Raw genomic sequence first — 16,288 nt, 5'->3', positions numbered from 1 at the left:
CAAAGATTTAAACAATGTCTTGGGTGAATAATAGATTTTGAAGACAGAGATCATGGAAAATGCAGCAGAAATAGCAGACAGGAAAGATCAGAGATGTGATATTGGGAGCAAGGCAAGACAATATTAGTTCCTATGAAATTCTGTCTCATAATCAAAGCAAAATCTTCTGTTAAAATGCCATGTATAGTTTTAGTTGCTTAAATATTCTGATAACCCTGAAGGGTAAGGCTAACACTGAGATTCCTATCAGTTAATGATTTACAGTATGTAGGGAGAAAAATAAAACAAACCAAAACAATGACACAATAGGATGAGTTAAGTCAGCAAGTAAGTTTTGACATCTGCAGTCCAGCCAGGCATTCTACTCTACTGCTTCTCCAACAAACAAAACTGTACAAACAGTGTAAGTACAACAAAGGCTTCAGTGATATGTATTAAAGCTAAATCTGTGATTTGTGTTCATCAGAAGTGAGTAGTCAAAGTTGAAATTAGAAGATTTTCTTTTATTCACATTTGGAGGTGGTAAGGGAAATAATCCAAAATGAGTAATCTGACCCCTTTTTCCTGCTGCCCATGAATTTCCACAGATATAAGAATGTTCAAAAGCACTTGCAATTTTAAACTATTTGCAGATATAAAGTTCCAACAAATATTTTTTCTCGCTGTGTCCATGAGAATATAGTGGCAGTTCAGACTGCCATCTGAGAGAAAACTTAATAGAAACGTATTGGATGATTTTATCTATCTGTTTATTTATTTATTTACACCAGTTTTCTTTTTCTAGGATGTGTTTAAAGCTTGATTACTCTCTAGTGAAAAATATCAAATGCACTCCCTTTAATCTGAAACCAGTTGAGGTATTGCTTTGATGGTATGGCTTTCGTGGAGCTAATGTCCAAAAAGACCAGCAGTCCAAATGTCTATGGAGAGGCCTTGGCTTGACTGCTAAGCTTCGCTGCATTGCCTTTGGCAGTCAGCTTAGCCAGGCTAAGGCTAGTTCAGACAAACAAGGTATACCCTTTCTATGCTCCAGTTCACATAGTCACTCTGAGCTAGACTGTAGCTCAAATAAAAAGGATGAAATGCCCCAAATTGCAGTGTCCCAGAAGTAGCTCTGTGTTGAAGTGTCAGACCAGCCTGATCATGTTTTTAGTGTATGTTTGCCTCTTAATCACATTGAAACTGTTAGGGAAAATTATAGGCTTTCTTAGAGAAGAAGGAAAAAAAGGAAAAAAGAGCACCGTCAATATTTTTGTAGTTAAAATTGCTGCTTACTCTTACATAGCCTGGCAAAAGTAGAGTAGAACTGCATCCAGAAGCATCCCTGAGGTAAGTGTTCTGAAGTGCCATCTCCTTGAACATACTTTCTATACCTCTTGTCTAACTACTTCATATACTCATTTCTAGTCATCAAAGCCACATTAGTTAATAAATTAAAACACTGGCAATATAGAAGACTATTATCAAACTTGCACAGACAGTTATTAGCATATTTACCCTGGCTCAATTTTTTCATTGATTCATTTCCAAGTCAAAAACAATTCCAGCAAATACATCAGCATTTCATCTCAACAAAAAATGTCTTCATTTCCTCCTTAGCCAAAAATTAAGTTTATAATGTTTTGAATAATACATTAACTATCTATATCCATCCATCCATTCAACCAGAACTCAGTTATCTCTAGGCTGAGCAATCTTTTACATTTAATTTTCCCCATTTACATTTCTGAAAAGGTAAGAAAAAGATCTTTACAAAACACTGTGAGTCAAAGGGGTCTATTTTTATTCAGCGTTGGAAAGGGAATTCTCATTCCCGTAAGTAGGAAAATTTGTATGTTTTAATTTACCACTTAGATCTGGGTACCTTAAGCTCTTCTTGCATTTACTCCAGCATCTATTTCATTATTAATCACATTACTTGCTTTTTGCCCGCTAGGCCTCCTACCACTTTGATTTTACAGCATTTCCTATTTTTTTACATTAGCTTTAAGAATTTTTACTGCCCCACAGTGCATTCAAGGCTTTGGGTTTTATTTCACTAATGGCTCTTTTTGAAAGGGGAATATTACTCAACTTTTAGCTTTCTCTATTGCAGAATGATATGGTACTCTATTTTTCACCCTTGTAAAAGTAAGAAATTATGGATCTTTTTTGTTGGTGGTGGTGGTGGCTTTTTTTTTTTTTTTTTTTTTTTTTTTTTTTTTTTTTAAAGAAAAAACAAATGTAACTTAGCTGGGCTTTTTGTCAGCCATTACTTCAGAGACTGTACTTTATCAATGTAAAGAAAATTCAGTAACCTGTGAGAGGGGTTTGGGGAAAAACAGATGCAAGCTGTATATCTCTGCAAGGTGAGGGAATTGCTTTAGCGGCAGCTATGGCTGATCCTTGGATTACTCCAGCATATTTTGCATAGAATAAACACAGAGCGCTCACATTAGAAACAAATCCAACCTCTCCATGTTCAGAGTGTGATCTTTCCTAGTGTTTCCAGAGGCTTTATTCACATGACTGAATTTAAGTGTATGTTGGCTGCTTTAGGGCCAGAAGTCTGAAAGAATCAGAATTCAAAAATTATTTTGATTTTCCATTTTGTATGCAAGTAAGCTTGAAAAGTTAGGACAGGGCTCTCTATCCAGAGGAGCACAGATAGGTGGATAAATCCTATTTCGTCCATCGTAATGAAAGGGTGCTACAGTGCAGATACGGTGCATATTGAAGCCCTCATTTTCTGTCTTTTTACTATCTTTTTCAACATGGGAGTCTAACTCTTCATACTTTATGAGTTTTTAACTACCCTTTGGAATAAAGAGTGTGGAGCATCTGCTGCTAAAGGAGCTTTATGTTGGTTTTCATCCTGACCACGCAAAGGACGGCCATGTGATACTAAGTTGCCTGTGTCTGTAGCTTGGGCAAGAGGTAAGGCTGGGCTTGAGACTGAACTCTGAGCACCTAGATGGGCAGCAGCAGTAAAGACAGAAAGGCCAGAGAGCCTGACCAAAGTGACATGGACAGTTGCGGTTAGAGGAGGAGCAGAGCTGAGATCTTCCAGGACATCTGTACTCAGTTACGTTTTGTGCCATCCTTTCTTACTGCAACAGGAAGAGTGCCAAGGTCTGAAGCTCAAGGAATGAGAAAAAGCAGAATACAGTACATTCAGAGACTTGAAATATATACGTGTATGTATGCATAGCTATATCTTTCAATAGTTAAAGTGGTAAGTGCATACATATTCCTATGTTCCACTATGAACTTTTCCTTGCAGAAGAAAGCACATAAATCTGAATCTCCAAATTTTTGTGTACTGAAACTAAATGAAAGAAAGCTAAAATGTAACCATGCTGCAACATCAAAGGATTTACATCTCAGAAATGCATTAGTAAGTGAATACAGTTTTCATGTGATTGCAGTTACGATAAAGAATAATGCAGTGTGATACTATTCTAGCTTGTTTCTACAATAAATTATTATAGCAGATTTTCCTTCTTTCTTCTGTTTCCATATTTTTATTTTTTAAAATTGGCAAGATTGTAGGTAGAGCTGGTATTATGAAATGTATATTGACATTTAGCAATATAACTTTGGAAAGCTTTATTTTTCACCTTTAAAGAATGCTAAATCTGGTCATTCATTGAAATTTAAGAAAATGTACTTCTTGTAGATTGAATGAGTAGTGCTTCTGAGATGCATGTAAATTGTATTTCCATTCTCCCTTAGCTCTACTAAAGTTCTTTACTGTCTTTCTTCTCTGTGTAGTTGTGCAGATTGTATCCTACGTCAAATTTTAAAGGAATAAATTTAGATACTTGTATAGGAGATTGGTAATCACAGCCTGAACCTCTGATTAATCAGCTGAGGCAAGTGTGGGGTCAGCTGTGGAAGTACAGGTGAGAGTGATGTAGCTGTGCTCCCAGAAGGGGTGGAGCTCGACTCCATCCCCTCTGAGACCTCATTTAAGGGCTGACTCCCACTGAGACAGCATCTCTTGGATATTGCTCTCCAGTGAGGACTGCCCCAGATTCTTCAGCCAAGGCACCACCACTACTGGTGAGTTTTCCTTTGCTTATTTCTTCTGTACATTTGCTACCATCTGTATATTAACAACCAATACAATACTTAACACTAGTTTCTTCAGTTACGTTTATTTTACTACCTATACTTAATTTCACTGTACTTTTCCAAATATTGCTGAAGCTCATCAAAACAGTCTCATTCAATTACATTTCTTATTTAATCAATTACTATTATTATTAGAGGTCTGACAGTGAGAAGTCTGCCTCCTACCTGCACAGAAATTCACGTACACCTTTCTGCTCTCTGAAGGAAGAGAAATTATCTATCCGGTGCAGATGAAATAGAGAAATTTTAGTATTTCAGAACTTAAAAAAACCCATATCTTTAAAACTTGTAAAAGTAAAGAAAACAAAAGGAAATATGATAAAATCTCATGTCCTCATATGCCTGGTAAAATTACAGTTTAGCATTGCTCTGGAGGCAATGTGAAAAATGAGAACACTTCCAAAGCAAAAGGGAAGTGCCTACATCCTTTCACCTTCTTAAAAACAAACAAACAAAAAGTAGCAAAAGCAAAAACAAAACAAAAACAAACAAACAAAAAAAACCCTAAATGTGACACTAGCAAATATAATTAAATGAAGTTGACTAATATGTAATCACTTTCAGTGCCAAGACTGCTGCTTCACTGCAATAATACCCCATAAAATTTGAGTAACTACTGACTTGTATGGGACAGTTAAAGTACACATGAGTAGGACAATATTTCAAGAGAAGAGATAAACAACTTTATACTACATTCATGATCACAGTTAGGAACAATTGGTCATTCTTCTGATTAGTTTATTCACTTAAGTTTCTCTGAATATTAAAGCATTGACTGAATGTATGTATGATATTAAAATGGAAGTCTTTCACTGTAAAAACCTGCAAATTCCTGGTTTGCACAAATATGTGTGTATAAAGATAGGAGATCTTGCACAGAAGTTTAGGTGGGCAATTCTGCAAAACAAGAATCAGCATCCATTGTCTGCCATTCGTATCAACAAGTACTTGGAAGTCCAGTCTGAGAAGCCTTTGAAGATTTAGTCTGCCACATTTCTAATAAGGGTGATATTAATTTCTAGGAAGATGCAAAGTTGAACTGTGCTTCATCCTTTTCCAAGAAACAAGAAAAGGACTTTCAGAGCTTTAAAATGTATATTATACATGTCAGGGAAACTGGACTGTTGAATATTTTATCTAGTAGAGGTTGTGACTCATTTAGTCATAAAGAAGTAACTGTATGAGTCTGTGTATGTGTATACTTATTTGCAGAATATCTTAGAAACTAGCTTTACTAGCTTTTTCATTCTATTCAGATACCTCTCCTACTTTCTTTATCTTTCTTGTTGATAGCTTTACATCCCAGCTGGGATATAAAGGTCTCACCACTTATCCAAGACCAATTTATTGACAAAAACTTGCTCTTATCCTTCACACCTCTGTCTTTGCCCAAGGGCAAACTGCCATTAGCCAAGAAGCAAGGGCACAAAATGGAGCCCAGTGCATCAAACCGGACTGTTGCCTTAAAAAAGCCTCTCATTAGTAAATACCATTTTGCTTTTTAAAAATTCAAATAAATAATGTATATTTGTGAAGGATTACATATATATTAACTAGGTGTGTAATTAATTATAATATTTATATGTTTTTATCTTTCCTTGTTAAACATCAGTATTGTTTCTTCTCTCCGCTGCTCCATGCACTGAGGAGGCCCTTTGATTTACAGCATTTATAAATCTCTCCACTAGCACAGAAGCCACAAATAGTTCAGAAATGAGCTCAGTCTCTCTGCTATGTCTATGGGGAGGAAGGAACGGGTGGTAAAAGGAAGAGCGGCTTTAATCATAGCTCTCCATGTTGCTTGATAAAACATCACAGGATATGAGGCTAACAAATGAGTGGCTCTTTTGTTGTACAGTAAGCATACCAGGTTGTGCTAGCAAGATTCATCTGTTGCCCATTTGTCATCCTTTCACCACAGTGTGGGGGCTGTGAATTGTTACACATCTTTAAAACAAGTTTTAGGCATCAAGCTGGGCACAGGCACAATGAGAGATCCAAAAACCAGGGTTGCTCCCCTTTCAAGCACTTTTGCTCCTCCTTTCTTCCTCTTCTTTCAGCAGAAGTCCTGTGCAAGCAAGCAAAGTAAATTCCCACTGTTGCTGTCCCAGACAACTACTCATAGGCATGAAGCAGCATTTGCAAGGCATCTGACTAGGGAAGCTGCATCTCCATAGGTCTCCTGACCATCCTGCTGTGATCAGCCAGTATGTGTAGGGAGCTGCTTCTGAGTACCCATATTCTGACAGCTAATTCTCACCAATTGCATTACGTTTCCCTGCTAATCTACTGCTTGATCTACTTATTTGTCCAATTGCTGACTCGTTTCTCTTCCTGTTGATACCTGACGTATTAAATAACTTAGCTAACTCTTTTGCTGATATCTTCTACTTATCTTCTGAACCAGTTTATTCCTGCTTGCGTTTTTCTTTCCCTAGGTAGCTGACTTAGATGGTAAGTTAATTGATTATGTTCCTTTTAAACAGACATTGCTTCCTCTGCTTCCTCAGTTGATGATTTCATATTGTGCACTTCTTCCTTTTGTCAGCTGCTAAACTGCCCTTCTGACATTTTGATTCCTACCCCACATACTCACTACCAGATGCATTTGTTATACTATCATCACCCTTCTCTTTATCTTATTATTGCTTTTTCTCCTTTCTGTTTGTTCCTTCCTTGCCCATACTTTCTTTCATGGCATCTATCACTTATACTCTTTGTTTTCTCCCTTTGACTACGTGTACCACATCACACCCTTGAATCTACCATTTTGCCAGTAAGATCAAAGGAGATTTTTTGGTTGGCTTTACCACCCCATCATTAGTCTCCACCATATATAAGACAAGGAGATAATGTAAATCTTGTAATTTTGCTTCTATTTTACACAGGATGGAATGTTGGTGGTATAAGCAGCAGTAACTACACAATTATTAAACCTGAATTATGTCTAGCAGGAGAGCTAGGGTAAAATAAATCAATAAGAGTATATTAATCCTTAATAAATATACATAGAAAGCAAAAACTAAGAAAATGACTACAGCTGATGAACAGATTATTGTAAACACATCAAAATAACCTTTTACACCCAGGCTGAAAACAAGAAGCTTTTGCTCTGGGACTTCAAATTTAAACAATAACTTTTTGTCCCACTTTGTTTTTCTTTTTTTCTTTTGAATTTTTCTTTTGTTATTGATTATAAATAGCAAAATAATCAAGTTTCTCCCTCCCTTCCCAGACTCCATATAACTGCTTAAAATGCTTGTATGTTTTGAAAGTTAACCAAGGGAGTAAGGAAGTTATCAATGTTACAACTTTGTAAATATTCCAAAAGTGATAGGAAACTATCAAAGATACCAAACTAAGAGTCTGGCAGATTAGATTTTTTTGAGTATTTCTTCATCTTAAAAAGAATTACCAAAGCCATAAGATCTTTTTACTTTGAAATTACTACTTTGTTTTGTTTTGTTTTTCTTTTTAACTCTTTACTGCAATGTATTAAAGTATTATGAAAGGAAAAAGGGGGAAAAAAAAAAGCATTTAAAATGTTAAGGAGCATAAACTAGTTTTTATTAATTTTTCAACTGTAAAGATTAAAAAATAAAATAGGATTTCCTCTTGTTTAGTGCCAAGCCATTGGCAGGAAATTTCACTAGTCTTTTTATAACACATTATTTTCATTGATCTAATGTTCCCTATGCTTTTACAGATAATTTTCTTTGTCTTTCCTTATTCCAATGCAGTTGTTGTGTTGTTTTTGTTTGTTTGTTTTTTAATCCAAAATAAAAACTATTTATTACATAAACATTTCTACTTTTTTGTATTTTTTAATATTCTATGCAGGTCTGAAAATGGTAATTTTCTCTACTTCCAGAAATTTTAATATAGAATAAAAAAAGGTGAAAGGTCTTGAGCAATGTTTATGTACTTTTTGGTTTTACAATGAACATATAAATGTGATATAACTGCTAAATCTCTTGCTGCGTTTTAGCTGCTGTCTCTTCCCACTCTCAATTAGTATCCTTTACTTTTGACAACTGGTATTTACTGCCATAATAATTTTGCTGGATGTCAAAGACATTTTGAGGCTGGATCCAATTTTTTCTTTCTAATTCTTTCAAGACCGAAAAAAGCATCCAATAAGAGAAAAGCTGAGGTTCCATGGAAGCAATATTTTCCTACAGAATCCATACTACTTTAACAAAGCACTGATGTTACTTCTTCATTGATAATACTTAAGCAAAGAATCAGCATTTCTAAATGTCTAGTACTGTCATTCATTTCTTGTGACTTTGTTGCATTCTTTAAGGAATCTCCTTCCTAAGCAATTAGGAAAATACAGAAACACACAAAGAAAATCTTTTCTTATTTTCCCCTCAATTTCAGAATCCCTACTGATGGCCTTGGCAAACAAAAGAATGTCTGCCTTGTTGTTGATTTTATGCGTGAGAGTAAATTGAAGAAAATCTTATGTAGTGTGAAGATATCCAGCAGAGCAACCATTAATACAGATAAGAGAATCTATTATTGCACTAGCGTAAATCAAAGAAATGTGTGATTCAAATATAGATAACAACATCTGTGTGGCAACTAATGAGATAAAATTCATTCTGACAGCAGATATATTGCAACTTGGTCCAAGATGCCTGACTCCAGGATACTAAATCCTGATACACTTACACTAGACCCACATCAACCAGCTCTATAACAAAAAAAGGTTTTCCTGTTTCATTCCCGGGTGGAGATTCTCAAAACTTCTGCTGTAATCACATGAATAACAAGTCAGTACTAAACACCTTCCCTATGAGGACAGGCTGAGGAAGTTGAGGCTGGCACAGGCTGCCCAGAGAAGCTGTGGATGCCCTGTCCCTGGAGACATTCAAGGCTGTATTGCATGGGGCCCTGGGCAGTCAGGATGTTTGTTGCTTCAAATAAGATAGGCCTGATGTCTGTCTTATGGGGCAAATAGCCTGGCAGAACTTCCATCTACAGAACTGAAACTAATTTTTTTCATAAAACGCTCAAAAAGTCTGCATCAGACAGCCTGTTGGGTAGAGTCCTGTTAATTTGTAACTACCTGAACTGTTCCTGGCTGCCTGCTGAAAAACAAGCACATGAGCAATTAAGCAACTAGACAACAATATTTCAGTATTGCAGCTCATGTCTTGGATTACCACAGTAAGGTTGTTATCTTGGAGTCTGCTGAGGTTAGATATACCTAGAATCTCTTTCCTGACTTGTGGTCATTCAGGGATAGAAGAGAGACTTGCTATGGTCTGACCTGCGACTTCAAAGCAGGAATGAATTCTGTCTTTTCATCATAAACATATGCCTGAAGAGCTACAGCAAGCAAATGTAAGAGTTACTTGAGCATAGAATTTGGACCATGACCACCTCTGAGTTAATTAAAAATTGTCTGTGTTCATTAGACAGAAAATCAGCAGAACTAGCTATCCAGATGTACAGATGAAAAAATCAAAATCTGAGAGAAAGAAAACAGTACACTTCTGCCTCAGTCAAAAATTCTGCTCACTTCATGGTCAACTGCTCATTTGTTTCTGTGCTATACAATAGTCATATCAAATGTTTTAGGCTACATAGTCCTACATAGTCTGATTTTCAAGACTTCAAGATTTTCATTGCAGCTGCTTCTCCTTACTAGTATGGTCTAGTAATCACTTAGTGCTGAGTGTGCTTCTGAGTAAGGGAACTCTCCAGTCCCAGTGTACCTGAAGAGGTGGCCTGATGAGACCTTGATCCCCTTTTTCTCAGCATGAGTTTTAATTCTTTCATATGTCTTGGAGTGTTATTTGCCAGAGAAGTGAGTAGAAACTGCTTGGAGGACTGCACAGAGTCTCAGTATTTCTCCCAGGCCAGAATGGTAAGGACAGTCAGAGATGTGTTGTCCCAGACGCCTTTTCCTGAGCTGTAATTTACAATACTTCAATATCTTCTGTAATACTGTAGAAAAACTTGACATTATTGTTAGCTTTAGCTTTGTGAGGAAATGTGCTCTGTCAAATTGTGACAGCATGATTGTAACTGCTCTGTGTTTTAAACACTGCCTCCAATCAACACACACATCCTCTGAATACCTGTTTCCTTCTATCTACAGTTTGTATGCTTGTAAGTAGCTGTGTAACAAAACAGATACCTTATTCTCCAAGCACTTTAAATTCTCTCCATTAGAGAAAGAAGAACAAAATTTTTCTTTTGTTGCTGTCTTTGTATTTTCCCAGCAACATTGTTATAATCTAAACATTTTCCTGTCTTATCATTACTGGAACTATTCACAAGTCCACTGTATAAACATGAGCATTTTATCTTTTTATTATTTTGTGGTTTAGCTGGGAAAAACTTCCTTTTTTTTTTTTTTTTTTTTTTTTTTTCTCAACACTTTGCTTCTTTACAATCCTATATGCAATGTTGTAGCTATTTGAAAGATATATTTTCTTATTCAAAATCTTTGGAATATGATTTTCAAAAACATAAATTTACTTAAGTCTGCAGTCTCTGACATTTACAGGAGAGAAGAAGTTAGACACCTGTAAATATTCCTGTCCTTGGACTCTCTTAGAACTGTGGCACCACTACAGATAAGGCCTTTCTTTTTTTCTTCTTTCTTTTTTTGTTCTTTTTTTTTCAGGCTACTTCACCTGAAACAGAATAGATGACCCAATAATAAAATAATCAAATCCTATGTTCCTATTCACTGTTCTCAGTGATAAAGACTGTCTGAATGTTTTCAAAGTCTATTGTGTTGGCTGCTTGCAATTCTGAACTCTGAGATTTTCTTCAAGAGTTGAATAATGTTATTTCAGCTCATGTGCCATTCAGGCAAATGTCAGTTACAACATTACTACACCACCTAGGCTACTTGAATACAGCTGATTAGAGATGATGCACTTAGGATTCATCCTAATGCGTGAGGGTGTTCCATATTTACTCATACCAGAAAGTGACATTCCACCTGCACTTACTGTAGAGGGGCATTCAACAAAATACTTGAAAGCACATTCTCCTGCTATGTCCTACGCCAGCACCTAGTGCAACTTTCACAAGCGATATATTCAGGTTACATCCACAGCTTCATTTTTACTAAGCTTCCATGTACAACAGAAGCAGAATGGTACCTCCAAAATGGTACATCTACAGTAAATAATAGGATAAGGCATATGCTAATAGTATAAGATAAACATGAATGCTCAGGATAGAAAGATGAAGCAAGTGTGGTCATTGCTATGACGAGGATACATGGAACATATAGAGGATGTTGGAGTGCAAGTTCCTGCATGGTCTTTATGTTTTGTACCCTGGATAACCTGAAATAGACCATAAGTGGCAGTTTATTGAATGACTGATAACTTTGCAGTTAATTTCAAGATCCAGAATAATTTTAGGGTCCAACTCAGCAAGGTAGAAGTAGGAGGTAGAGGGCAATATTGCATTAGATTCTAATAGCATGAGAAGTCATTCGGTAGAACAAGGTAAATCAATGAAGTCACTGACCACAGACTGCAGGTAGGAAGACTAAAACTAAATAAAAAGAAAAGCAATTTTGACAAAATGAAGGCCAGCTTTACACCAGGTCACCAGAGAGGTCATAGACTCTCCTTTCATGGGAGTTCTCATACTCAGCTAGGCAAAGCCTAAGTGATCTTGTCTTTTGCTGGCTTAGAAGTCTTGCTTTAGAAGTCAAGTAGACAAGCTTCAGAGCTCTCTTTTTTTTGAAATGGACATGCAAAAGATACTGTAAGTCTATCTAATGTAAAATATTATAAAGTATTAATTTGCTGTTAATCTGTAATTCATCTTCATGGACAGCTAATGGAAAACATATATGTAATTAATATTAAACAGACCCAAAACATTTGACTCTGGAGTGAATCCTTTTGCTGAAAAATGTCTAACTGGAATATACAACACATATTTTATTTCAAAGGTAGTTGAAATATAGCTCTTATTGCTCCATGTTTCCAGCTTACTGAAAATATTCCATAGCATATGGCCCACCTTTTCTTTCTCTACATCTGTAATTTATTGAAGAATCTGAGGCATTCAGAAAAGAGATAGAAAGCATCATGTCACCTTTCCTTTTGAACAGCTTTGAATTACTTTCCTGTAATCATTACCGCAGATTAATGCCATCAAAGAGCAGTTCTGCAGCAGATAAAATGAACAGCTTCTGATAAATTTATCATTATAGCAAATCACACCGAGCAGGATTTCTTCCCTCAGCTTGCAGAATGTACAGATGATTTTTTTTTTCCTTTAAATTTTAAAGGACTCCATAGCTGGGAAGGACAACCTGAATGTCAGTATGAAAGTCCTGAAAACATGCAATGCTAGCCATGTGGGAGAAAAAAATAACAAAATACATTTGCCTAATTTGGACATTTGTATTGTATCACTGTGGTGAAACAGATCTAATTATAAGTTTAAAGATCTTTAGAGAAAACCTTTATACCTAAAATATGATACATCTGGGAGAGAATAACATTAAGAAATTCTGGATCTTTTGGTTTTGCTTTGTTTTATCCTAAGTCATCATCATTTGAATTAGGTAGGATTTATCAGGTTTATGGGTAGCATTCTGAAAAAAAACAGACATAGTAAGGGTCATCAGGTTTCTCTGCAGACCAAAATCTGCTGTGCGTGCTCATCTGTCTTCTAGCTCTCAGTCATTTCTCTAGCTATTAAACATTAATGACTATTGAGTGACTCAGAAGGGCAGGGGGCACTAGTGGAAGAAGTTCAAGTACTCTGCTGATGAGAGCAGTATTAGCACCTGAACAGTGTAGATGATATACAAGATACATATTTGGTCATATTTCTCCTTTTATACAGAAATGGGAAAAGGAATACTAAATTAAAAAAAAAAAAAAAAAAAAAAAAAAAAGTGATCATTTAGACCTGAGGCAAACACATGATGTAATCTGTGGTGTTGCACTATTGAATGCTATGAAACAGGCATGTAGCACTGTAAAGACAAAATAAAGGTATCATGGGACTGAAATTTGAACTGAAAGAGAACACCTGAAATAGCTCTGTTTGCCTCTGTGCAACCTCATATGATGTATTTGTTGATGACAAGGGAGAAGTGGACCTGAACCTAGAGGGGCCTCTTGTAGCCCATGCTTCATCTTTCCCACCAGAAACATAGAGCAGTTCCCCCACCTACCTTTCTGCTGTGCCCCGTTCTCTTAATAACCACTTTTTTTCCTGATATGATAGACAAGCTCGTTACCCACAAAAGTGTTTATTATGTGGTTAGCAAGTGATAAAATGATTATAACAATATGTGCAAAGTCTTATGCTAAGTTGCTGTATGGTAACATTAAAGAGGCAGTCATTAAGCAACATTAAATACTTTTAGTATTATAGTTTTACATTTTCATTCCAAGCTTCATGTTTGAATCCAATCCAGTATAAATAAGAATAATTTTCTCTGAGTTTGTTGTCATTTTAGTTTTATCCATGTTTATGATTTAATTGAATTGTACAATTCTGTCAAAAATATCTCAGCCATTTTTGATCTATCCTCAAACATAATTAATCAAAACATGCTTCACTGGCTTCACAGAAATAATCAAATAACTGCAATTTTTGTGATTAGACCACTCAAATTCCTTTCATAGTTGTCAGGTATATTGTCTTCAAAGAGTGTATGTCATTTTTATGCGTTAGAAGACAGTTGAGTTTCAAGGAGCTGAAGGAGGAAAATATTTCAAAGGCAGTCTTGTAACATTACTTCTTGTATCTTTAGGAGAGTCTCTGGGAAACAATGGGACAGAAGTGTCTTTGTTTTATAAGACTGAGTTTTAAATCCTGGCTGTAGCATTGAATCTGTGTACAACCAGGAACAAATTATTTTACACTTCAGTCTTCATTTCACCTCTAAAATGAGGGCAATAGTATTTACACTCCTTTCCTGACTTTTTCACAGTAATCCTGGGGTTTTAAATGAAAAATATATAGCAAGACACTGTACTCTGAACAACTAAGGCTTCATAACAGTGTTATAAAAATCTTTCTGAAAGGAAGCACACCAGTTCCTGTAATAGTGTACACTTTTCCAAAGATCTTAATTTGTTATTAACTCAGTTACTATATGTGGACACCCTGAAAACATGGGAGTAGGTAGATGAAAGCAAACAGGGACTTTTCAGCTACAAAGAGTGGTTCCAGCTTGTCTCTCTTTCTCAGATCAGGGAGATCACACCAAATTTTGAAATTTTGCTTTCCAACTTTTTTGTGTTTGTCCATTGCTCAGCAATGCAAAGCAAAAGTAATTTGGTGAGAAAAAAAAAAAAAAAAAAAGGCTTTTGAAATTATTCTCATTCCATTCATTTTCATCATTGTCTGCTGCCTTCTATTCCTAGCTAACCCTACACATACACATGTTTACCTTACTGTCTGTACCAAGTTTCAATATTGCTGGTGGCTTCTCCTTCACTGCCATGTCTCTCTGCTTTTTATTTTGTTCCCATTACAAGTTTGTGTCCTTGAAGATTTCTTCTTTTTCTATTTGAGTCCTTGACATTCTGGAAGATAAACAGGTCTTAGGCACGCTGTTAATAATGTCAGATTTGCTTCAAGTAGTTTGGGAAGTTCTGGGAGTAGAATTTGAAAACAGTACTTACAGTTTTGGAGATCTGATATCCAGTGAATGAGGGAACTAATTTTTGTCCAGATTGTGAAATGAATTATTTTTCAAGATTTTATCTTCCTCTTATGCACTTTTCTCACTCATTCTGTCCCTAATGACAGTAATACCACGTCACTCTGTGACCTGACCTGATCTGCTGTGGTATCTTTTCTTCACTCCCTTTGTCTTTTATTAACGCTTTTGTTCATGACCTTTGTTAAATACACAATCAAGGTGAGAAAAACTGAAAACACATCATATTTTTCTACATCATATTTTATTGCATAAATAGATCTTGCTTTAAAAATGTCATTAATTTATGTTTCTCTGCCATGAGGCACACCACCAGGTGAACCTGGTTCATATGTTTTGGTTGTATCAGTCTTTCTTTAATAACTCACGAAAACTGCAGCAGTGTGTCTGCAATGAAAAATATAACTTTTGTGATTATATAGTGTGCTAAATATGATACATTTAGTCCATGGCTAATAAGTGCAAATGGAAGGAAGAATGTGAAGGGAAAACTTAAGTCTGTTGCTTCATAAAGTAGACAGCAGTGTGATGTAGGGAGAGTATGAAGAACATGGGTATCAAGTACCTTATAATTCTCTCTGTGGATAGGAATAAACTAATGCTGAACGATCTTTACCATATAAGGCTTCTTGAAGAAACTAATGAGTCACAGATTGCTGGAAGTTTCCCTGTTGCGAGCTGTTTGAGCATCTGCTTCTAAATTTCAGAACAAGACAGATGTCACATTTTATAGATGTCCTCAGAATATATATATATATATTAGTCATTTCCAGAAGCTTCAATTTCACGTGTGGGAGCAACTAGTTTTAAGATTGATTTGTGAGAAGTCTTGCTTGTTTTCACACTGTTATTTAGCTACAGACTTAATGATGGGCTTTGTTCAACAAAGCATAATGCAAGAGTGTACTTTTTGCAGGTTCAATATGAATTATAAAAAAATAGTGCAACTGTTCTTCCTCCATCCACCCACAGGTCACTGACAAGCTATCTCAAAATCAGGCTGAGGCTCAGATGAGTTTTGTGGTCGTTTGTCATTAGGGTAACAGAATATTTGCTTCATATCTCATTTATAGAGGAGTTTTACTTCTCTCCACATCTGTCTCAGGCAGAAAGTAGAAATACTGCAATTTTCTGTTCTTAAGGGAGACTGTGAAAGAAACTCTTAGTTATTTTTCGTTGAAGTGTTCTCCACAGAACTAAGGCTGAAGGATTTGCAGGGAAGCACTTGTACAGGGACCATTCCCTGGTGCCTTCTACCCTCACCCTGCCACTGAAAGTTTGCCCAGCCTCACACTAGAAGAAAGGAAGTCGCTGCTGAAAGCAATTTTATTCATACCAGCTTTTTAGAGAACTGCTGTTGGAAACTGCAGTATGAAGCAATGAAATTAGCCCTCTGGTAACATGCCTCTGAATGGCTTCAGACCAATTATGTGATCAGGTTTGGATACCTGTGGACTAACTGCAGGGTGATTTTGATGTCTGAGGGAAGTGAGT

This window comes from Excalfactoria chinensis, chromosome 3 (assembly GCF_039878825.1).
Source record: "Excalfactoria chinensis isolate bCotChi1 chromosome 3, bCotChi1.hap2, whole genome shotgun sequence".
Classification (NCBI taxonomy): domain Eukaryota; kingdom Metazoa; phylum Chordata; class Aves; order Galliformes; family Phasianidae; genus Excalfactoria; species Excalfactoria chinensis.
Note: the sequence above shows the minus strand (reverse complement) of the source record.